Below are 26,007 nucleotides of genomic sequence, written 5' to 3'. Positions count from 1 at the left end.
GTTAAGCAAGAAAAAGTAATAAAAGTCATCCAAAACAGAGAGAAAGAAGTAAAGTTGTCTCTATTTGCAGAGAGCATAATGTTAAATATAGAAAATCCTAACAACTCCACAAAAAATCTATTAAAATAAATACATTCAGTAAATAGTAGAGTACAACATCAGTATACAAAAATAAGTTGTGTTTCCATACACTAACAATGATCTATCAGAAGAGAAAATTAGAAAACAATCCTATTTACAGTTGCATTAAAAAAAGACAAATACTTGGAATAAATTGAAACAAAGAGATGAAAGATCTGTACACTGAAAACTGTGAGACATTGATGAAAGAAACTGAAGACACAGATAAATAGAAAAGTATTCTGTTCTCATGGATTGGAACAGTTAACATTGTTGAAATGTACATATACCCAAATAAATTGAATGTAATTCTTATAAAAATTCTCATGACATTCTTACAGAAATAGAAAAAAATCCTAAAATTTTTATGGAACTGTAAAATACCTAACTAGTCAAAGCATCCCTGAGAAAGAAAAAAAATTCTAGAGGTATCACACTTGCTGATTTCAAACTATATTACAAAGCTATAATAGTCAAACTAGTATAGTATCAACATAAAAATAATCACACAGACCAATGGAACTAAACAGAGAGAGCCGAAATAAGCCCATGCATATAAGGTTATTTAATTTATGACAAAGGAGCCAAGAATGGGCAATGGGAAAAATATAATTTCTTCAATGAATGGTTCTGAGAAAAATAGATATCCACATGCCAGATTTGAAAATGGATGCTACCTTACACCATACTCTACAGTGGATTAAAGACATATTTAAGACCTGAAATTACAAAGCTCCTAGAAGAAAATAGGAGGTAAGATCTTTGACATTGGTTTTGGCAATGATTTTTTGGACTTGATGCCAAAACAAAGACAATAGAAAAATAAACAAATGGGACAACATCAAACTAAAACACTACTCTACAGTGAAATAATCAACAGAATGAAATGGCAACCCATGGAATAAAAGAAAATATTTGCAAATCACGTCAGATAAAGAGTTAATATATAAAATGTGTAAGAAACTTATATATCTTGATAGCAAAAAAACAAATAATCTGATTTTAAAATGGGGAAAGAACCTACATAGACTTTTTTTAAAGGAGACATACAAATGGACAACAGATACATGAAAATGTGTTCAAAATCTCTAATCACGGGGAAATGCAAATACAACCACAACGAGATATCACCTCACACCTATTAGAATGGTTGTTATCAAAAAGTTGATAGATAATAATTGCTAGCAAGGAAGTGAAGAAAAAGGAATACTGTCCACTGTGGGTGAGAATGTAAACTGGCACAGCCATTATGCAAAGCAGTATGGAGGTTCCTCAAAAAATTAAAAATAGAGCTCTATATGATCCTTATGATCCAACAATCCCATTTCTGAGTATATATCCAAAGGAAATAAAAATAAGACATTGAAGAGATATCTGCCCTGTGTTAATTGCAGCATTATTCATAATAGGCAAGAAATAGAATAACCTAAGTGCTTATCAATGGATGAATGGATAAAGAAAATCTCACACACACACACACACATACACAAACACACACACACTCACTCACACACACAGGAATATAAGTCAGCCATAAAAAAGGAAATCCTGCTGTTTGCTACAATATGGATGGACCTTAAGGGCATTGTGCTAGGTGAAATAAACCAGAGAAAGACCAATACTGCATGGCATCATTTATCTATGGAATCTAAAGAAAAGTCTAACTCACAGAAACAGAGAGTTGAAAAGTGGTTGTCAGGGTCTAGGAGGTGGGGGAAATAGGACAGTTTGGTAAAAGGGTACAAAGTTTCAGCTACAAGATAAATAATATATGAGGATCTAATGTAGAACATGGTGACTACAGCTGATAACACTGTACTCTATAAATGAAACTTTCTAAGAGAGGGGAAGTCAAACATTTTCACACAGAGAAAAAGATAAGTATGTGAGATGATGGATGTGTTAATTAATTAGTTGGAAGGAATCCTTTCACAATGTATACACATTTTAAATCATTGCTATGTACACTTTATATGTCTTACAAATTTATTGGTCAATTATACCTTGATAAAGCTGAAAAGAAAAGAAAATAATTTGATAGAAAGGAAAAATAAAACACAATATATTCAAACAAATGGGATGCAGCTTAAGCAGTGCCTATGGGAAAATTTATAGCTGTGGGTATGTATGCTAAAATAAAATGAAAATCTGAAATCAGGCATATCACTTTGCACCCTAAGAAACTAGAGAAAGAAAAGCAAAGTAAACCCAAGCAGAATTAGAGCAGAAATAAATTAGTGGATATAATCACAACAGAGAAGATCAACAAAACCCAAAGCCTGTTCTTTGAAAACATCAATGAACCTGACAAAACTCTATCTAGGCCCACCAAATTAAAAAAGAGAAGACTCAAATTACTAGAATCCAGAAAAAAAGAGGGGGCATTCCTACCCACTTTACAGAAATAAAAAGGATTATAAGAGAATACTATGAACAATTGGACTGCAACAAATTATATAACCTAGATGAAATAGAAAAAAAATCCCAGAAACACAAATTTCCAAAATTGACTTAAGATCAAAATTGATTTAGAAAATCTGAATAGATCTAAATGAGTATATTATTAATCAAAAACTTCCCACAAAGAAAAGACAAAGACCAGACGACTTCAATTGGTAAGTTCTGCCAAACGTTTAGAGAAGAATTAATACAAGTTCCAAACACTTTCTATTGAAAAATAAAATAGTAAACACATTTCAATTAAGTTTACAAAGTCAGTATTAACCTCATATCAAAACCAGACAAAGAAATCACAAGAAAATAAAACTATAGACCAATTTACCTTATCATCACACATGGAAAAACCCTTAAAAATACTACCCTAAATACTGCAACTTATGAAAGGATTACATACCATGACCAAGTGGGACTCTTTCCAGGAATACAAGATTATTTCAAGAGGTAAAATTCAAACAATGTAATACATTATATTCACAGAATAATAGACAAAAACTACATGATCATCTCCACAGATACAGAAAACAATTTGACAAAATCCAACAGTCTTTCATGATTAAAAAAATACTCAACACACTAGGAAAGAACGGAAACTACTCATCCTGGTAAAGGGTCAGGTGAAAAACACACAGCTAACATCATACATAATGGTGAAAGACTGAACGCTTTAATCAAACGTGAAGAAAAAGACAAGGATGTCTCTCTACCTCTATTTCACATTGCACTGGGGGTTTTAGACATGGAAATTAGAAAAGAAAAATAAATAAAAGGAATTCATATTCTAAATTAAGAATTATAACTATTTGTAGATGACATGATCTTGTTATATTAGTTTTCTAGCACTGCCATAACAGAGTACCACAAACTAGGTGGATTTTAAAACAGAAATGTATTGTCTCTCAATTCTGGAGGCTAGAGGTCCAAAATCAAGAAGTCAGCATTGTTGATTCTTTCTGAGGGCTGTGAGGGAAAAATCCATCTCAGGCCTCTCTCCTTGGTCTGGCTGTTTTTTCCCTATATTCCTTTAACATATCTTGCCTCTATGTGTGTCTCTGTATTTAAATTTCCCCCTTTATGTAAGAACACTAGTCATGTTGGATTAAATCCCACCCTAATGACCTCATTTAACAAGATTACCTCTGTAAAGACCCTTTCTCCAAATAAAGTCATATTCTGAGGGTTAGGATTCTGGAATATTCTGGAATATTCTTAGTCATATTCTGGAATTTAGGATTTCAATATATAAATATGGAGGGAGGGTATACAATTCAACCTATAATACTTGTATACAGAAAATTCTAAGAAACCCACTAAAAAATTGTTAGAACAAATAAATGAATTAATGATAATTATAGGATACAAGATTAGTATGCAAAAATTAATTGTAAAATTAGTGTAAAATCAAGCAATAAAAAACCGAAAAATTAAATTAATAAAACTATCAATTTAATAATGTAAAAATAATAAGCTATTATGAATAAATTTACCAAAGAAATACAAGATTTAAACAATGAAAAGTACAAAACTTCATTGAAAGATGTTAAAGCACACTTAAATTAATGGAAAGACTTCACATATACAAGCAACAAGATTTCATGTTGTTAATATGGCAGTATTCCCCAAATTGTTCTACAGATTCAATGCAATACCTATAAAAATCCAAGCTAGTTTCTTTGCAGAAATTGACAAGCTCATCTAAAATTTACATGGAAATTCAAGGGACCCAGAGGAGCAAAAATATAAGAGTAAAATTGGTGGACTCACAGATTTCAAAACTTATTGCAAAACTACAGCAACTGGAGGCAAGAATATACAGTGGAGAAAAGACAGTCTCTTCCATAAGTGGTGCTGGGAAAACACACAGCTACATGCAAAGAATGAAATTAGTACATTCTCTAACACTATATACAAAAAATAAACTAAAAATGGATTAAAAACATAAATGTAAGACCGTATACTATAAATTCCTATAAAAGAACATAGGCAGAACACTCTTTGACATAAATTGCAGCAATATTTTTTGGATCTGTCTCCTATAGCAAAGGAAACAAAAGCAAAAATAAATAAATGGGACATAATTAAAAGCTTTTGCACAGCAAAGGAAACTGTCGACAAAATGAAAAGACAACCTACTGAATGGGAGAAAATATTTACAAATAATGTGACCAATAAGGGGTTAATATGCAACATACATAAAGAGCTCATACAATTCAACATCAAAAAAACAAACACTCAGATTTAAAAATGGGCAGAAGACATGAATAGACATTTTTCCAAAGAGAAAATGCAGATGGCCAACAGGCACATGAAGAGATGTGCCTAATCATCACTAATCATCAGGGAAATAAAATCCCCAATGAGATATCACCTCACACCTGTCAGACTGGCTTTCATCAAAAAGAATACAAATAACAAATGTTGGTGAGGATGTGGAGAAAAGGGAACCCTCCTACACTGTTGGTGGGAATGTAAATTGGTGAAGCCACTGTGGAAAACACGTGGAGGTTTCTCACAAAACTAAATAGAACTACCATATGACCCAGCAATTTCACAATTCCACTCCTGGGTATATATCCAAAAAAAAAAAAAAAAACCCCAAAAACCCACTAATTTGAAAAGATACATGCACCCCAATGTTCATAGCAGCATTATTTACAATTGCCAAGGTATGGAAGCAAACTAAGTGTCCATCAACAGATAAATGGACAAAGAAGATGTGGTATGTACACACACACACAATGGAACACTACTCAGCCATAAAAAAGGAATGAAATTTTGCCATTTGCAGCAACATGAATGTACTTGGACGGCATTATGCTAAGTGAAATAAGTCAGATGGAGAAAGACAAATACTCAATTATATCACTTATATGTAGAATCTAAAAGATATAACAAACTAGTGAATAAAACAAAAAAGAATCAGACTCACAGATATAGAGAACAAAGTAGTGATTACCAGTGGGGAGAGGTAAGGGGGAGGAGCAACATAAGGGTAGGGGAAAACAAAGGGGTTATTATGGTATTATATGAAATCATGTGTGTGAAACTTGAAAATTGTAATGCACTATAGAATTTAAAGAATTTTTCATTTATTTAAAAATAACAGTATGGTACTGGCATAAGGATAGAAATATAGATCAGATTAGAACTGAAAATCCATTTAAGAAATACTCACATATATGGTCACAATTTTTGACAAAGATCACAGGACAATTCAGTGAGAAAAGACTAGTCTTTTCAACAAATGATGCTAGGACAGCTGGATATCTTCATGCAAAAGAAAAGTGACACTCCTTCCTCACACCATACACAAAAATTAACTCAAAGTGGATCTAAGAGGTAAATACAAGATCCTAAATATAAGAACTAAAATTATGAAACTCTTAGAAGAAAACATAGCTGTAAATCTTCAGACCTTATATTAAGCAATAATTTATTAGATATGGCACCAAAAGCACAAGCAGAAAAAGAAAAAAGAAGTAGATAAATTGTACATAATCAAAATTTAAAACATTTGTTCTTCCAAAGATACCATCAAGAAAGTGAAAGACAACCTACAAGTTGGGAGAAAATATTTGCAAATCAGTATCTGACAAGGGACTTCTATCCAGAATATATAAATTATTTTTATAAGACAATGACAAAATGACAAACAATCCAGTGAAAAATGGGCAAAGGATCTACAAAGACATTTCTTCGAAGAAGATATACAAATGTCTCATAAAGCACATGAAAAGATTTTCAACATCTAGACACTAGAAAATTGCAAGTAAAAGCCCCTGAGATATCACTTCATACCTACTAGGATAACTATAGGCAAAAAGACAGAAAATAGCAAGTGTTGACAAACATGAAGAGAAATTGGAATCCTCATACACTGTGGAAATGTATAACAGTGCAACAACCTTGGAAAACTATCTGGAAATGTCTCAAAAGTATAAACATAGGATTACCATATGACTCAGCAATTCCACTCCTAGGTTTGTACCCGAGACAAAAGAAACGATGTATCTATGTTAAAACTAGTACATAAATGTTCATATCATTATTTATAGTAGACAAAAATTGGCTAAAAACCGTATGTCTGTCAACTGAATGGATGAATAAATGTAATATATCCATCCAATGAAATATTACTCGGCAATAAAAAGCAATAAATACTTATACATGCTATAATTTGGATTAACCTGGAAAAAATGATGCTAAGTGAAGGATGTCAGACACAAAAGGCTGCATATTGTATGATTCCATTTATATATAATGTCCTAAGTAGACAAATTCATAAAAAGAAAGTAAACTAGTTGTTGCCAGGGGCTGGGGGAAAGAAGTCATGGGCAATAAATACTAATGATTACTGGTTTTCATTTTTGGGTGATAAAAATATTCTAAAATTGATTGTAGTGATGGCTCCATAATTCAGTGAATACACTAAAAACCACTAAATTATATACTTTAAAGGGATAAATTGTGTAGTGTGTGAAATATATATATAAATTAAGCTGTTGGAAGGAAGGAAGGAAGGAAGGAAGGAAAGAAGGAAGGAAGGAATGAAGGAAGGAAGGAGGGAGGTTGGGAGGGAGGGAGGAAAGAAACTTTCAAAGCTTTAGGGAAAGTATAACACTTGAGTGTCTGTGATATTAATGAAAGTATAAAGCATGTCTTGCATCCAATCAGTATCAACATATTGAAGACTAGAGGAAAAAGGCCCAGAAATGTGGTTGGAATGTGTTATTATTCACAGTCTTTCTGGTTGCAATGATGTGATCAATTTATTCCAGCAATTTCATTTTTGTTGTCTTTTTCTGGTTGTGTTACCTGTTCTAGAGTTGTGGCTCCTATCTTAAGATGTTCTTCTCTGACATCTTTCAACTATTTATCAACCCTTAAGCTTTCTTGTATAATTGCTGAGGTGTTTAGGAAAGTACCATGGCTGTGAATAGGAGGAAAGGAAGCACATAGGTAAGAATGGAAACCGTATTCATACAGACTGGAGATTCAGAATCATACTGCCGTTCATCTGTGTGAACTAGGGCAAGCTACTTGAACTTCTGCAACTTCAGCTTCCTCATCTAGAAAATGGGAATAAAAATAGTACTGTGCCCATTGGGTCCTTATGAGAATTCCAGCAGAAAAGGGCTGATATGGAGTCTTGAGTGAGCAGTTGGAGATGAGGTGATTCCATGAGTGGGATGGGCCACCAGGAACAAATACTGAGAAGAAGGTGATGGGTGGGCAGATGAGGGAGGGATTGCTTGACTTAAGGGAACTGCAGGCAAAATGTATGTGAAACTGAGAAATATCTGAAGAACCCCAGAAGCACCACATAAGAGCAGGAATCAGCTGTAAATTCCCACCAAAACCAGACAACACCAGTTTTGGAAATTCATGGCCAAACTCATCCCCCGTCTCTTGCTTCCTTCTCCCTCCTACCCTCAAATCCTTCCTTCTAAACCCTGGAGGAGCTGAGAAACAAAGAGACTGACACTCTTCTTTATTACAGAGTGCCAGTTCCCAGAAGACCTGAACTGAGGAAGGAATAAGTTTCAAATTTAAATGAAGTTCATAATTCTGATTTTATATTGGATTGAATATTTTAATTAGTTATGAAGCCATCTCACAATATGTTTCTTTAATAAGATTAACCTAAGTTATAAGAACTGTCAAGAATGTCATTCAAGGGATGAGAAAAAGAGAGTATATTTAATATCTTTAAATATGTAGCAGAGAAAAAACTTTTTTTTTTCTGCTTACAACCTGCAGCAGTGTCCCAATTGTTCAGTGTAATGGATGGGTAGTTAGACTAGATAGGTAGATAGATAGATAGATGATAGATAGATAGATAGATAGATAGATAGATAGATAGATAGATAGATAGATAAATAGATAGATAGATGATAGATAGACAGATGATAGCTAGCTAGCTAGATGATAGATAGATAGACTGATAGACAGATAGATTGCTCAGCATTAAGCACAGAGCCTGGCATGCCGTAGAAGTCAGTAAAGGCTAATTCTCTCCTGCTCAACCTTTCCTCCTCTATGTGCTTGTTCAGGGTGGAGAATGAAGGTAGCACGTGCTCAGAGGCCAGTCTTTGCTTGGGTCCTAAGCCATAATGAGGACAGGCTTTTCCTTAAAATTCCACATTTAGGGAAGACTAAAAAACATGAAACTTGAGTATCCACACTGGCCAGTGGAGGGAGGGGTAGTTGAGCTGCTGAAACACTGGTCTTCTCATAAATCACTGAGATTTATTTGGCTAGGCTGCTTGACTGAGCAGAAACTGGAGAAAAATTGAGTCTGTAAGTCTCTCCTGACCAGTTGATGCTGTCACTTAAGTGTTCACATGTGGGAAAGGAAAATCAGAATGGAGTTGGTATTGCTAAGAGAGCCTCTAAAACGCAACAGGGAGGCCATTAAGGAAGTGTGACTTATGCACATCTCAGCCTCGATAGAATCTGACGTTTTGACCACTTATTGTCACAATAAAGTCATTCAGAACATCTGCCAGAAACTCAAAATACTTATCAGATCCTTACCCTAAACAACTTGTGACAGCCTATCTGCTGATCAGGCCCCTACCTTAAAACAACTCATGATTCCTTAAGGACAGATATTTCCTGGCTTGCATCAGAGTCGGCCACAATTCTTGACAGGCAACTTTAACAACCTTGTGGCCTTTTGTCTTTATAAGCCCCTGATTCTCCCTTTTTCTTAGAACACTCTTTTGGTTTAACTAAACCTGTGTTTCCTGAATTGTAGTTCTTAAGATCCCAAAGGAACTCTTTTATTAAATTTAATTTATTTTTATTTTTATACAGCAGGTTCTTATTAGTTATCCAGTTTACACATATTAGTGTATACATGTCAATCCCAATCTCCCAATTCATTCCACCACCACCACCACCCCCCACTGCTTTCCCCTCTTCGTGTCCATACGTTTGTTCTCTACAACTGTGTCTCTATTCTGCCCTGCAAACTGGTTCATCTGTACCATTTTTCTAAGATCTACATATAAGCGTTACTATGCATTATTTGTTTTTCTCTTTCTGATTCACTTCACTCTGTATAACAGTCTCTAGATCCATCCACCTCTCTACAAATGACCCAATTTCGTTCCTTTTTATGGCTGAGTAATATCCCATTGTATATATGTACCACATCTTCTTTATCCATTCATCTGTCAATGGACATTTAGGTTGCTTCCACGACCTGGTTATTGTAAATGTGCTGCAATGAATATTGGGGTGCATGTGTCTTTTTGAATTATGGTTTTCTCAGGGTATATGCCCAGTAGTGGGATTTCTGGGTCATATGGAAGTTCTATTTTTACTTTTTTAAGGAACTTCCATACTGTTATCCACAGTGGCTGTATCAACTTACATTCCCACCAACACTGCAAGAGGCTTCCCTTTTCCCACACCCTTTCCAGAATTTGTTGTTTGTAGATTTTCTGATGATGTCCATTCTAACTGATGTGAGGTGATATCTCATTGTAGTTTTGATTTGCATTTCTCTAATAATTAGTGATGTAAAGCATCTTTTCATATGCTTCTTGGCCATTTGTATGTCTTCTTTGGAGAAATGTCTATTTAGGTCTTCTACCCATTTTTTGATTAGGTTGTTTGTTTTTTTAATATTGAGCTGCATGAGCTGTTTATATAGTTTGGAGATTAATCCTTTGTCTGTTGATTCATTTGCAAATATTTACTCCCATTCTGAGGACTGTCTTTTTGTCTTTTTTACAGTTTCCCTTGCTGTGCAAAAGCTTTTGTTTCATTAGGTCCCATTTGTTTAATTTGGTTTTTATTTCCATTACTCTAGGAGGTGGATCAAAAAAGATCTCACTGTGATTTATGTCAAAGAGTGTTCTTCCTATATTTTCCTATAAGAGTTTTATAGTGCCTGGTCTTACATTTAGGTCTCTAATCCATTTTGAGTTTATTTTTATATGGTGTTAGGGAGTGTTCTAATCTCATTCTTTTATCTATAGCTGTCCAGTTTTCCCAGCACCACTTATCAAAGAGACTGTCTTTTCTCCATTGTATATCCTTGCCTTCTTTGTCATAGATTAGTTGACCATAGGTGTGTGAGTTTATTTCTGGGCTTTCTATCCTGTTCCATTGATTTACATTTCTGTTTTTGTGCCAGTACCATATTCTCTAGATTACTGTAGCTTTGTAGTATAGTCTGAAGTCAGGGAGTCTGATTCCTCCAGCTCCGTTTTTTTCCCTCAAAACTGCTTTGGCTATTCAGGATCTTTTTTGTCTCCATACAAATTTTAAGATTATTTTGTTCTAGTTCTGTAAAAAACGCCATTGGTAATTTGATAGGGATTGCACTGAATCTGTAGATTGCTCTGGGTAGTATAGTCATTTTCACAATATTGACTCTTCAAATCCAAGAACATGGTATATCTCTCCATCTGTTTGTATCATCTTTAATTTCTTTCATTAGTGTCTTATAGTTTTCTGCATACAGGTCTTTTGCCTCCCTAGGTAGGTTTATTACTAGGTATTTTATTCTTTTTGTTGTAATGGTAAATGGGAGTATTTCCTTAATTTCTCTTTCAGATTTTTCATCATTAGTGTATAGGAATACAAGAGATTTCTGTGCATTAATTTTGTATCCTGCAAATTTACCAAATTCATTGATTAGCTCTAGTAGTTTTCCGGTGGCATCTTTAGGACTCTCTATGTATAGTATCATGTCATCTTCAAACAGTGACAGTTTTACTTCTTCTTTTCCAATTTGTATTTCTTTTCCTTCTCTGATTGCCATGGCTAGGACTTCCAAACTATGTTGAATAATAGCAGTGAGAGTGGACATCCTTGTTTTGTTCCTGATCTTAGATGAAATGCTTTCAGTTTTTCACCATTGAGAATGATGTTTGCTGTGGGTTTGTCATATATGGCCTTTATTAGGTTGAGGTAGGTCCTCTATGCCCACTTTCTGGACAGTTTTTTATCATAAATGGGTACTGAATTTTGTCAAAAGCTTTTTTTGTTTCGATTGAGATGATCATATGGTTTTTCTTTTTCAATTTGTTAATATGGTGTATCACATTGATTGATTTGCATATATTGAAGAATCCTTGCGTCACTGGGATAAATCCCACTTGGTCATCGTGTATGATCCTTTTAAAGTGTTGTCAGATTCTGTTTGCTAGTATTTTGCTGAGGATTGTTGCATCTACATTCATCAGTGATATTGGTCTGTAATTTTCTTTTTTTGTAGTATCTTCGTATGGTTTTGGTATCAGGGTAATGGTGGTGGCCTCATAGAATGAGTTTGGGAGTGTTCCTTCCTCTACAATTTTTTGGAAGACTTTGAGAAGGATGGGTGTTAGCTCTTCTCTAAATGTTTGATAGAATTCACCTGTGAAGCCATCTGGTCCTGGACTTTTGTTTGTTGGAAGATTTTTAATCACAGTTTCAATTTTATTACTTGTGATTTGTCTGTTCTTCCTGGTTCAGTCTGGGGAGGTTAGACCTTTCTAAGAACTTGTCCATTTCTTCCAGGTTGCCCATTTTATTGGCATAGATTTGCTTGTAGTAGTCTCTTAGGATGCTTTGTATTTCTTCAGTCTCAGTTTTTACTTCTCCTTTTTCATTTCTATTTCTGTTGATTTGAGTCTTCTCCCTGTTTTTCTTGATGAGTCTGGCTAAAGGTTTATCAATTTTGTTTATCTTCTCAAAGAACCAGCTTTTAGTTTTATTGATTTTTGCTATTGTTTTCTTTGTTTCTATTTCATTTTTTTCTGTTCTGATCTTTATTGTTTCTTTCCTTCTACTAACTGTGGGTTTTTTTGTTCTTCTTTCTCTAGTTCCTTTAGGTGTAAGGTTTGATTGTTTATTTGAGATTTTTCTTGTTTCTTGAGGTAGGCTTGTATTACTATACACTTCCCTCTTAGAACTACTTTTGCTGCATGCCATAGGTTTTGGATTGTCATGTTTTCATTGTAATTTGTCTCTAGGTATTTTTTGATTTCCTCTTTGATTTCTTCAGTGATCTCTTGGTTATTAAGTAATGTATTGTTTAGCCTCCATGTGTTTGTGTTTTTACTTTTTTTCCCCTGTAATTGATTTCTAATCTCATAGTGTTGTTGTCAGAAAAGATGCTTGATATGATTTCAATTTTCTTAAATTTACTGAGGCTTGATTTGTGACCCAAGATATGATCTACCCTGGAGAATGTTCCCTGTGCACTTGAGAAGAAAGTGTAATCTGCTGTTTTTGGATGGATTCTCCTATAAATATCAATTAAATCTATTGGGTCTATTGTGTCATTTAAAGCTTGTGTTTCCTTATCAATTTTCTGTTTGGATGATCTGTCCATTGGTGTAAATGAGGTTTTAAAGTCCCCCACTATTATTGTGTTACTGTCAATTTCCTCTTTTGTAGCTGTTAGCAGTTGCCTTATGTACTGTGGTGCTTCTATGTTGGGTGCATATATATTTATAATTGTTATATCTTCTTCTTGGATTGATCCCTTGATCATTTTGTAGTGTCCTTCCTTGTCTCTTGTAACATTCTTTATTTGAAAGTCTATTTTATCTTATATGAGAATTGCTACCCCAGATTTCTTTGGCTTTCCATTTGCATGAAATATATTTTTCCACCCCCTCACTTTCAGTCTGTATGTGTCCCTACGTCTGAAGTGGGTCCCTTGTAGACAGCACATATATGGGTTTTGTTTTTGTATCCATTCAGCGAGCCTGGGTGTTTTGGTTGGAGCACTTAATCCATTCACGGTTAAGGTAATTTTCGATATGTATGCTCCTATTACCATTTTCTTAATTGTTCTTGGTTTGTTTTTGTAGGTCCTTTTCTTCTCTTGTGTTTCCCACTTAGAGAAGTTCCTTTAGCATTTGTTGTAGAGCTGGTTTGGTGGTGTAGAATTCCCTTTGCTTTTACTTGTCTGTAAAGCTTTTGATTTCTCTGTGGAATCTGAATGAGATTCTTGCTGGATAGTGTAATCTTGGTTGTAAGTTCTTCCCTTTCATCACTTTAAGTATATCATGCCACTCTCTTCTGGCTTGTAGAGTTTCTGCTGAGAAGTCAGCTGTTAACCTTATGGGAGTTCCCTTGTATGTAATTTTTGTTTTACCCTTGTTGCTTTCAATAATTTTTCTTTGTCTTTAATTTTTGTCAGTTTGATTACTATGTGTCTCAACATGTTTCTCCTTGGATTTATCCTGCCTGGGACTCTCCACTTCCTGGACTTTGGTGGCTATTTCTTTTCCCATGTTAGGGAAGTTTTCAACTATAATCTCTTCAAATATTTTCTTGGGTCCTTTCTCTCTCTCTTCTCCTTCTTGGACCCCCATAATGTGAATGTTGTTGGGTTTAAAGTTGTCCCAGAGGTCTCTTAGGCTGTCTTCATTTCTTTCCATTCTTTTCTGTTTATTCTGTTCTGTGGCAGTGAATTCCACCATTCTGTCTTCCAGGTCACTTATCCCTTCTTCTGCCTCAGTTATTCTGTTATTGATTCCTTCTAGTGTATTGTTCATTTTAATTATTGTATTGTTTATCTCTGTTTGTTTGTTCCTTAATTCTTCTAGGTGTTTGTTCTTTAATTTGTCTAGGTCTTTGTTAAACATTTCTTGCATCTTCTCAATCTTTGCCTCCATTCTTTTTCCGAGGTCCTGCATCATCTTCACTTTCATTATTCTGAACTCTTTCTCTGGAAGCTTGCCTATCTCTATTTCACTTAGTTGTTTTTCTGAGGTTTTATCTTGTTCTTTCATCTGGTACATAGCCATCTGCCTTTTCATTTTGTCTACCTTTCTGTGAATGTGGTTTCTGTTCCACAGGCTGCAGGATTGTAGTTCTTCTTGCTTCTGCTGTCTGCCCTCTGGTGGATGAGGCTATAGAAGAGGTCTGTGCAAGTTTCTTGATAGGAGGGACTGGTCAGAAACTCTTTTCTTAATTGCAGACTTCTGTCTTGTTTTTGGTCAACACTTGTCATCTGTCACAGCAAGCAGGGGGAGGATAGTAAGGGTTAGGGTTAGTACCTAGTACTTGTACTTAGTACCTAGGGTGAATACTAAATCACAGAATACTAGAGAGCCCTGGTGGTGGTGGGGGAATGTGATTTTATGGAGTATATCAAATGACATCTGGGGAATTGAAGTTAATGGGAACCCACGGGACACCCTGCCAGTTATACAGAAAAATGCTTATGAAATGACCCATCCCACTGATTTCTGATCTGGCAGCTCACCTGGATTTAGAGGAATAGGGGAATAGTTAGCCCTAGGTTGAACCTTTCAAAACTGTGGATTAGATACACTGGTCTCTGCTCCATCCTGATGAGTGATGGATGAGTGATCCTTTCCTGGAAGGGGACTGGAAACCTGAGAATTTTCATTGTCTGCTGAGACTCCACGCTGGACTCTGGCTCCCGTGACTCAGGTCACATGACTCTTGCCACCCCCTCCCTTCACCCCATCCCCTGCCCAGTCTCTGCTGTCACCTGATGGCACTAACTTTGTCAGTGCAGACAAAAAGGCTCTGCTACTTTTTTCCCCGAGACCATGGGGATTTGGGTCAGAAAGCCTCACTCAGGCATCTTTCCTGCTGAGCACCCTGACCTGAGTATTTGGCCTTACCTTTCAGAAATTCCCATTTTCAGGCCATTGTTTTTCCTGTTTGTTTTCTCCTTTGTTTTATTTTTTAATCTAAGAGCCAGAGGGACCATTTAAAGCTCCCTGATTCACACGTCTCCCCTGTGTGGGTCTCTAATGATATATACCAGACCTCTAGCAGACCATGGGTCTTCTGTTTCAGTGTCACAGGTGATGAGAACACTGGCCTTAGCATTAGAAATGTGTGTGGCTTTTGAGGTGAGTAAATCAGTCACACATGAGCTGATCTAAATTTCCTCATCCCCAAGATGAAGAGATGGCTTACATTAATCCCAGTTAGTAATAAAGTAACCACAATGTGCCTTAAAGCACTTCAGGACCCATAAAAGAGCTGCATCATTGTCTTGGCAACTGGTTCTATTGCCTTACCCTCTTGGGACTGGAAGCACAGCCTAGACTCAAATCAGTCTTCCTTACCTCTCTCTTTAATATGAACTTTATCCTTTCTCAATCCTATCCTCCCATTTTGTCTAATTCTGGCACATATTTTCTGTTGTGGTCCCATACTTATCATCCATTTATTCTTCATATATGTTGTTGCTGTTTGTTTTATTGCTATGGTTTCATGGTTTGTTTTTTTTTTTTTTTTGTAACTATACCCAAGTGTTAGGTTTTGCACTCAGTACTAGAAATAATTACATTTCAGAGTGATGAGTACAATAAGAAAACTCAACACTGGGTGCTTTGGAGAAAGAAAAGCCAATCTATTCGGTCCTTTATCCCACACCCTTGCTCAGATGTCGATAAACCACCTTTCTAACACGATTATGGCCAGGTGGCAAATTTCTAATAAAGAGGGTGGAAGCAGTTTGGCATGTTAAAAATCCACCTTAGCAAGTCCACTGGAACTCAGTGATTCAGGAAAATAGTACAAGAGTCAGACCTCATCGATGCCAAATGGAGACAAAACCATGCTGAACAAAACCGAAAAGGGCTTATTCTATATTTAATTATTCTCCATGAAAACCTACCAGAAGCGTTTAGATGCCAGGTCTCATTTTCAATTTTAAGCAAGGGGGTGTACAAATAGTCCCTGACAACAGCTGATGAAACATAGGGAGAACCTCAAAATGGATGTTCATCACACAGACAGTAGCGAGTGGCCATGAATTCAAGCAGCTCTCTCTTTAGGTTGTAGTGGCAATTGAGTAAAGGCAGATGGATGGACACTCTAGTTTGCTTCCACAAAACCCCAGAAATTAGTGCTTCTCTGAAACTCTGAATCCTGTGATGTTGCTAGACCACAGAATTTTCTGTTAATACATGATCGTTTATCTTGGATTATGGGAGCTCCTTGTGAACAGAGCTTATGATTTAATTCTGCAGCACCAGCCCTTTTCACTTTACCCAGAATAGACCAGAACTCTGTAATTGCTTATTGGGTTTATTGTCTGAATTAATTTGATATTGATAATGTGAAGCAATTGCTTTTCAAACTGGGGTCTGCAATTGCTATGACAACTGTAACTGAAGCAGAATAGTTTTAGTTGTTTTGCTTTTATAAAAAATAGTAATATAAAAAATATAATACAATGTCCAAGATTATTTCATGACCACCTTATGATAGAATTCTGACTCAAGATTTTAGGGTCTGTATCCATTTTTTTAGATCATAATGTACTCCCCAACTCCTGGGCCATCTGTGTGTATTTAGCTTTGTGATGAAGGGCTAGGCTTCTGAAGGATACCCATGTCACTAAGGTCAGAGGCAATGAGGACTGATGAGAATATCAGTCCATCCTTTTGGGATTACAGCTCTTGCTGTAATTGATGTCACCCACTTTACATCTGTCTTCCCTTTCTGCCTGCCTGTCAGGTGAACTTTAAACTTGTTTCAGAAGCAAAGACAACAGCCTTCAAGGGAATATCCAACCAGCTGCCACAATTTTGTAAGCCAATTCTCTCCAATAAATCTCCTTATATTATAAGCTAGTCATTCTGCTTCTCTGGTTTTCAACCAGGAGTTGATGCAGTACCTTACTCTTAACACTATTTTACCCTTGCCCAAGTTTAACAAGTAGCAAATAAGTAAGAACTAAGAAACAAGAAGTTTTATGTTCATGGTTTCATAATATTGTATTAAGGCAGATTTTAACAACACTATAATCCCAAACTTATCTTCAACTAGACAAACAATTTAACAGAATCACTAAGTGATGTATGTAGTACCTTCAAGGCCTGTTCAAATGCTTGGCACACAAACTTAGACAAGGACAGTAGCACAGAATTTGCCATTGACAAATAAGCCTGAATTTCATCATCATCTGATGCCCAGTAAGGTTACCATTCTTCCTTGTAAGCATTAGCTCTTGACTGATAGGACAATGGTTGTATGATTAGGGACCATTTTGAATGAGACTTTCAGTTCTGTGGAAATTATAAATCTGACTCAAGAAATGACATTTTGCAGTGACAGAGATCAAAAAACACAGATATGAGTGTCATATTATCTCAAAGCATCAGCCTCAGAACTCCCTTTAGAGCCAGTGTTCTGAAAGTTTTAAGCAGACACCACAGTGATCATGCATTTAATGACAAAGGAAAACGTGACAATGGGGAGCTGAATCCACCACAAATAGGGACCAACTCTGCCAGCATATATGGTGCTCTTGCCTTTGAATAAGAACACATTTGTTTTTCTACCAACCAATAAGAAGAAACCAAAAACCCATCAGAACCTGGAATGGAGATCAAGTATTACTAAAATTTGAAGTTAGCATTCATTAATATTAGTAGGTAGGAATCACTTGCTGACAGAATTTTGGCTAAGGAGAGAGAATTATCATTTTTAAACAGTCAATAATACTGCTCTTAAAACAAATTAGTACAACATACTGATAGAAAAGGAGATCTCTGCATTAAGTATTATTGAATTCAAAACATAAAACAAATTAAATATAGAACAGAATCTTAGGCAACATCTTTCCACTATTAAAGCCTACACTGGCAATTTTGTTTTAGCAAAATACAATCCATAAGACATTACAGTAATGTTGCTAATTTGAAAGTTGTGTTTTTGATTTTACAATAATTCTTATATTTGTTTTGGTTTTATAATTCTACAAAAGTTTTAAGTATGCAAAGTTTGAATCTGTAGTTTGTGTATGCTTAAGCAACGTAATTATAGAAGTGATTTCTGTCAACAAATAGTGTCAATTAGAATTTCATTATTCTCTAGAATGGTAGTTCTCAACCGTGTTGACACATTAAAATTATTGGGGGGAATTCATTTCTGATGATTATTATTTAATTGGTCTAAGGTGGGGTACTGAACTCCAAGTCATTTTTAATACCAATCTCTCAGTAAACAATACCAAAAAATAGAAGAACAATGAGGATATAGAAGATTTTAACAATATTACTAACAAAATTGGCATAATTTGCCTTTATAGAACATTACCCCTGACATATGCAAATTTATTTCAATTGCAGATGGAATCTTCACCAAGATAGATTATATGTTGTGCCACTAAAATAAATCTCAACAAGTCATGAAACAATTGAAATATTTTATCATGTAAGCTCTGATGACAACATAATTACATTAGAATTTAGTGTCAATAGCATATTTAGAAAAATCCATAAATGTTTGGAAGTTAAGCAGGATACTTCAAAAAAATAATTGGCTAAAAAAATAAATTGCAAGATACATTAGAAAATATTTTGAACTGAATGATAATGAAATTACATATCAGAACTTGAAGGATGTAACCATAGCAGCACTTTGAGGACATTTAATAACTTTAAATACTTATTTTAGAAAAGAAAGAAGGTTTAAGATCAATTTTCTACATTTCTATCCTAAGAAGCTGAGAATGAAAAGCAAGTTAAACCCAAAGTAAGTGGAAGAAAGAAGATACTAAAACAGGAGTGTTATTCGATGTATTAGAAAAAAATAGAAAAATTAATAGATTCCCAAATTGGTTATTTAAAAATATTAATAAAATTGAAAACTCTCAGACAAGAAAGACTAGAATATTTTTTAAAAGAAAGAAAAAACTACTATGATCAGGGGTAAAATAGATAATATCTCTATATATCCTACAGACATTAAAAGTAATATAAGTAATGTTTTTGAACAACTTTTTGTAATTAAAGTTGACAATTCAGATGATGGACAAATTACCTGAGAAATACAAATTACCAAACTGACTCAGAATGAAACAGATAATCTAAAACAGTCTTACATTTAGTAAAAAATGTGAATTCATAACTGAAAACCTTTCCACAAACCAAAAACAAATAATGACACTGGCTTTTTACAAGTGAAATAGTACTGTACCTAAACAAACCCTATGATTTTTTTTTTTTCTTAAAAGGATATTGAGCCACCACAATCCTGATACCAAAACTTGAGAAAGTCATTATAAGAAAAGAAAATTACAGACTAACACCCCTCTTGAATAAACAACAAAGATAATTTTTTCCCAAATATTACCAAACAAATTCAGCAATGTACAAAAAATAATAATATACTATATTTCCTAGTAGGGTTTATTCTGGGTAGTCAAATTTGATTTAGCCTTCAGAAAAATGTATCAATGTTATTTACCACATTAACTGAATAAAGGATAAAAGTTATCATCTCAATAGATGTAGAAAAAGCATTTGTTGAAAGTCAACATCCATTCATGATAAAAACAGAAAACTAGGAATAGAAGGGAACTATCTCAATACCATGAAGGACATCTACAGAAGCCCTACAGTGAATATTATATTTAATAGTAAAATTTTGAACACTTTTCCAAAAGTTCAGGAATAAGACAATGATATCTTTTCTTACCTTTACAAATCAACATTGGAACGTACATCCTAACAAGTTCAATAAAGAAAAAAGAAAAAGAATAAATGTTGAAAAAGAAGAAGTAATACAGTTATTATCCGCAGATGGCGTGACTGTGGAGGTAGAAAACCCTATGGAACATAAAAACAAAACAAAACAAATTCTGAAACTAATAAGCAAATTTCTCAAGACTGCAAGATACAGTACTTAATAGCAGCAAACAATGGATACACTCCTCCGTGGGGTGCCACGAGGAGGAAGTCGTATTAATCTTCGTTTACCCAACACTTAGGTGGAGAAATGAATGAATGTTTATAATAAGGAGGTAAGAAGAGTAGAATAAGCCAAAGCAAGTGAAATATTATAATTCAGACAGACCACATAAACTAAATATTGCACTAAACATCTTTTCACTGTTCCAAGGGCAGAAGCTTCTACAAGCCAACCAAGTGTTTTGTTTGCAATTTTACCCAAAATCTAGTGTTAATCATTTCTGCTGTCTTTTTAAATTTGAAGAATAAAAGCTGTATGAGTGGCAAATATACAAATATACCAGCTCTATTAATAGTAATAACTGGAATGCACAGATAACAAAACTCAGCACTGATATGAAACTGACATATTTTCTAAGCAATTTTTTTCATTCAAGATGTATACAAAAAGGAAAAGCAAATCACTTGCATCTTGTATCAGATCACTATGTCATTCTCTAATTCATTCATTCATTCAGCCACTCATTCACCCCACTTTTGTTTGTTGGGCACTTACTCTATGCTAGATACTAAACTAGCAGTGAGAATATACACTTTAATAAAAAAACTGTCCTTTCCAAAACAAACTGGCATTCTAGCTGAATGAAAGCTAATCAGACAAATATAAAAATGACTAATTGTGCTATGAAAGAGATAGGTACAGAGTAATATGGGTTTCTGTTATTTCTTTGGGAAAATATATATACATGCCATGTCTGACCAACTCCACCAGACATCTCTGCCAGAAGCAAGTCACCCCATTGCCCATCTCTTGCTTTCTTTCCCCTATCTCAGATTTTTGCTCAGGTTTTGCTCTGTCTACATGGTTTTATCCACCATTTCTCCCTACCATACCCACCCTAAAAGAAAATCCAGTCTGAGTTCCCCCAACAACTTTCACTGGTGTCTTTCTTTTCTACACCCCTGTGGCTCTCATGTGCTGCCATGTCCTTTCTATTCTTGTTTCATAGGAGCTTATCTATGCTATGTGGCATTTTGGATGTTTCTATGAAAGCAGAGATCCATCTCATACTCAGCACCTACTGACAACATTGGACCATGGTTGTCATGTGGAAGATGCTCAAAAGTGGGGGTTGAGGTTATTAATACACAATTGTTGAAGGCCTACCATGCACAAAACACTTTTGTTTTTCTGCTAAAGGTACTTGAGGATAGGTGGGATCCAGACACCTTTGATCCCCTCACCCTACCTGTGTCTAAACATATCCTCTCTAAACACAGCTGCTGCAAAAGTACAAGCAGCACAAGCAGAGACTATAGCGTGCAATTTTTCTATTCAGCAAGTGTACTGATGTGGAAAACGTGTAAAATACAGTTTAGAAACAATGACTGCCATTCTTGAATTTCTCTGGAGCAGCAATTTGCTAGTGCACCAATGTCATTGGCTTGAAGGACAAAGATAAACATTTTCCTTTTACCTGTGCAAAAAGGAAATGGCCTGGATCCCATTGGGAAAAGCTCTTTCCCCCTAAAACAGGATGGAGGTAGACACAAGATATACCAGGACTGCCTTTGCATACGTTTAAAAGCTCTGGTGTAATTTGATCTCTGGGCACTTCTCAGTATGGGGTGCACAAGGGTATGCCATCTGAGAAAAGCTGAAAGACCACAATGCTTAGTGGCTGGGAATGATGGGCCAACAACCACATTTAAAAACTAGGGCTCTAGCCTCAGTCTCAGTCCTGAAAGCACAATAGAACCAGACCAATTAACTCAGAATTTCTAGGATTGGGATCCAGGCATCAGTAATTTTTGAAGCTCCTCAAGTACTTCCAATATACAACCTAATTTCAGAATTACTGAATACAATGGTAGAGGTATTCCAGGGGTTTCACACTTTTTTGTACTTGATTTACCTGGAGAAATCTTTAAAACTGCACGTGATAGTTAATTTTATGTGTCCACTTAACTGGACCATGAGATGCCCAGATACTTGGTCAAACATTGCTCCAGGTGTTTCTGTGAAGGTGTTTCTGGATGAGTTTAACAGTTGAATCAGTGGACTAAGTAAAGGAGATTGTCCTATCTACTGTGAGTGAGCCTTGTCCAAACAATATACAATGGAATACTACTCAGTCGTAAAAAAGAATGAAATAATGTCATTTGCAGCAACATGGATGGACCTAGATATTATCACACTAAGTGAAGTAAGTCAGAAAGAGAAAGACAAACACCATATGATATCACTTATATGTGGAATCTAAAATATGACACAAATGAACTTATCTACAAAACAGAAACAGACTCACAGACATAGAGAACAGACTTGTGGTTGCCAAGGGGGAGGGAGTGGATTGGGAGTTTGGGATTAGCAGAAGCAAACTATTATAAATAGGATGGATAAACAACAAGGTCCTACTGTATAGCACAGGGAATTATATTCAATATCTTGTGGCAAACCATAAAGGAAAATAATATCAAAAAATGTATATATATATATATGTAAAACTGAATCAATTTGCTGTACAGCAGAAACTAACACAATATTGTAAATCAACTATACTTCAATAATCTTTTTAAAAAAAGATATTGGAATAAATAGTAAAAACAAACAAACAAACAAAGAGCAATTGAAGGTCTCTATAGAACAAAAAGGCTGACCCTCCCATGAGTAAGAGTGAACTCCTCCTGCCTAACTGCTTCGAGCTGGGACGTGGATCTTTTCCTGCCTTCTGACACAAATGGAAACATTGACTCTTCTTGGGTCCCTGTCGTGCTGGCTTGTGGACTAGAACTTGGACCACTGGCTCTCCGAGTCTCCAGATTGCTGACTACAGATCTTGTGACTTCTCAGCCACCATGCTTGTGTGAGCCAATTTCTGATATAACTCTCTTATGTACACGTTTTCAGGAGATCGGAATCTTTTATGTACATACAGAAATCTTTTTATATATATAGGCAGAATTTTTATGTATATGCAGGAATTTTATATATATATGACTCATATATAGGTGTGTGTGTATGTATATATATATATATATTTATACAGGAATTTTTTTATATTTATACAGGAATCTTTTATACTTATATCGGAATCTTTGGGGGTGAGACCAAATCAGGTACATGGCTCTGACGAATACACTGTAGATGCCTTGGTCCCACTCTCAAAGGCTCAGTTTCAACTGGAAAGGCATGGCCCAGGACATTTGCTATTATTATTATTATTATTATTATTATTATTATTATTATTATTTATTATTATTATTATTACTACTACTACTAGGTAGTTCTAATAAGACCAGACTTTGCTCTTTAGACACAACTAAATGATTTCAAGCAAGTTACTTAACCTTGTCTAAATTAGTTATCATCTTGGTATGTAAAATGAGGATAATTATACTACTTTATGCAGTAATTTGTGAAATCTGAATAGCATGTGGTACAGTCCCTGGCATATAGATAAAAGGGAGATATTCATTTTCACAAATATGTGTGAAATCAGCAAAATATTTTCCCATAGATAAATGCTCAGTATTTATTTTTAATACAACTAGAAAATATTTCCAAATCATCAGTAATTTAAGTCCCTTCAGAATATAATTTGAGACTTATATGTGTGTCACAGATACATGATTCTTTTAACTCGCTTGATAAAAATACATACCTATTTTTCGCTGGTCTTTCCATTCATGATAAAATCATTGACCTAGTACAGATAGGCATCGGCCCAACAAACAGAAATTGCTAAACACATTTTTTCCTGTTCCTAATTTCTTCCATTTAATCACATTTCTTCAGGCACCAAGTGTCTGAGTATCTTCAAATCTCAGGTCAGCTTGTTTCAGAGAAATAGGAGGTGATAGCAAATAGTTGTTAAGTGACACTTGAAACAGGATTTGATCAAACACCACTTGTTGGATATACTTGGTCTGAGTTTTAAACCTGGGTTTCTCATTCATGCTGCTATACTGTAATTTGAGATTTGAAATTTGAAATTCCTTAAGCAATACATTTGACCTTAAACCACTGCTATGTTTCAGGGATCTCCACTGGCTGTAGAGTTTCCCTTTTTATCCAGCCCCTCTTTGTTACCTCTAAAGCATTTGCAAATGAACTTCTGTGTAGAAGGGTGCTAGCATGTTTATAGTCATAAATTAATGGGTGTTTAAGAGAGATTTTCTATGACGATTACTTTATTTAAAGATCATTTTTATTTTAAAAGATTGCTTTACTTGAATCTGAAACCTTGATAACAGCAAATAATTCAAAAAGTCTAAGCAGCAAGTATGATGCAGTTATAATTATCTGAATATGTTAACATTTAAGGAACAGTCAGGAGCATTACTGGCCTTTAGAAAAATAAAATGCTTCATGTAGACACTAATTAATCAATAAAATCCTAATTGGATTCTATTAAGTATTGAAAACGACATTTCAACTTAAGTATTCCATTTACAGCCCTGACCCATTCCCAAGCAGCAATAAAAGCCAATTAAGGTGACATTCAGATTATAATTATGAATGCTGTCACCACCCTCATCTACATTAATATTATAACAATTAAAGAGAACACAGTAAGGAATGAATCTGGTAAGTATTCCTGCACAGATACCTCATTTTTTGGTTATTGTTGAGGGATTCACTATTACACAAAAGTGGCTTTTAAAGAACAGAAGGTTTGGAATTAGAAGGCCTGCGAAAATACCAATCCTTTACTAATTGAGTATGTATCCGAGACCAATGTCTCCCTCTGTAAAATGAGGATAAGAGCAGCTATTTTCAGGACTATGTTGAAGATTAGAATTGATGTGTATGAGTGATCCAGCCATGTGCTGGACAAGCTGGAGTCGTGCAGAAAGTGGCAGATCTATTCTAGAATACTGAGGTCTACATTCATGGAATCTTAGGGAGAAACCCAGGATTCATCAAACCTCACCAGCCATTTTCAGTGCAGAAACCCTTTTAACTGTAAGTCCCCAAAGATTATGCTGCAACCTCTGCTTGAACATGTGTATTGCTTCAGAATTAATTTCCTCATGGGGTATCACAGTTTCATTGCTAATATTGTTAGAACATGCAGAAATTAACCTCCTTATTGACTCTCATCAGACCTAGTTTTACCATTGACAATAAAATAAACTTTATTGAAATTCTTTTCTGGATGAATTGTTCAGGAAATATAGAGATATGTTTAGCAGACTTTGGAGATAAGCTGCCTCAGACCAAATCCCAGCCCTATCATTGACTTTCTCTGTGACCTTGGACTGGTTAGTCTTGCTTGCTATCCTTTGGTTTTCTCATCATTAAATGTAGATGATAACTCCTGTCTCTTCCATGTGCTGTGAATGTTAGCTATTACTGCATCCTATTTCTTTTTCATATTCTCAAACATTCCTTGTAGAATACGATGTACAAAACTTTTTCCTGCCCAATCTACCCGGATGTCAGTTTAAACATCAAAACCCATGTTACATTGGCCATTTTGATGCACATCTTCATGGGATGAGCTGCATATTTCCAGATCCGCGTGACAACAAACATTCTTCTTTTTACAGTGCACAAGTAAGGAAACAGAAGTTTAGAGAAGTGAGGTCAGGAAACTTGTCCATGTTCCCCCACCTTGTATGTGTAGGGTCAGGGATTAGAGCAGGCACAGGTGCCGCAGCCTCAGCACTTAAATGCCTTGCTACAGTTTCTCCAGTATCAGCCACCAGTAGGCAAAGAAAGGAAACCAGAATGGATGACACCAGAGTTGTGAGAAGCTGAGACCCTGGCTTTGTAACTGGC

This window comes from Balaenoptera physalus (assembly GCF_965194825.1).
Source record: "Balaenoptera physalus genome assembly, chromosome: 6".
Taxonomy (NCBI): Eukaryota; Metazoa; Chordata; class Mammalia; order Artiodactyla; family Balaenopteridae; genus Balaenoptera; species Balaenoptera physalus.
Note: the sequence above shows the minus strand (reverse complement) of the source record.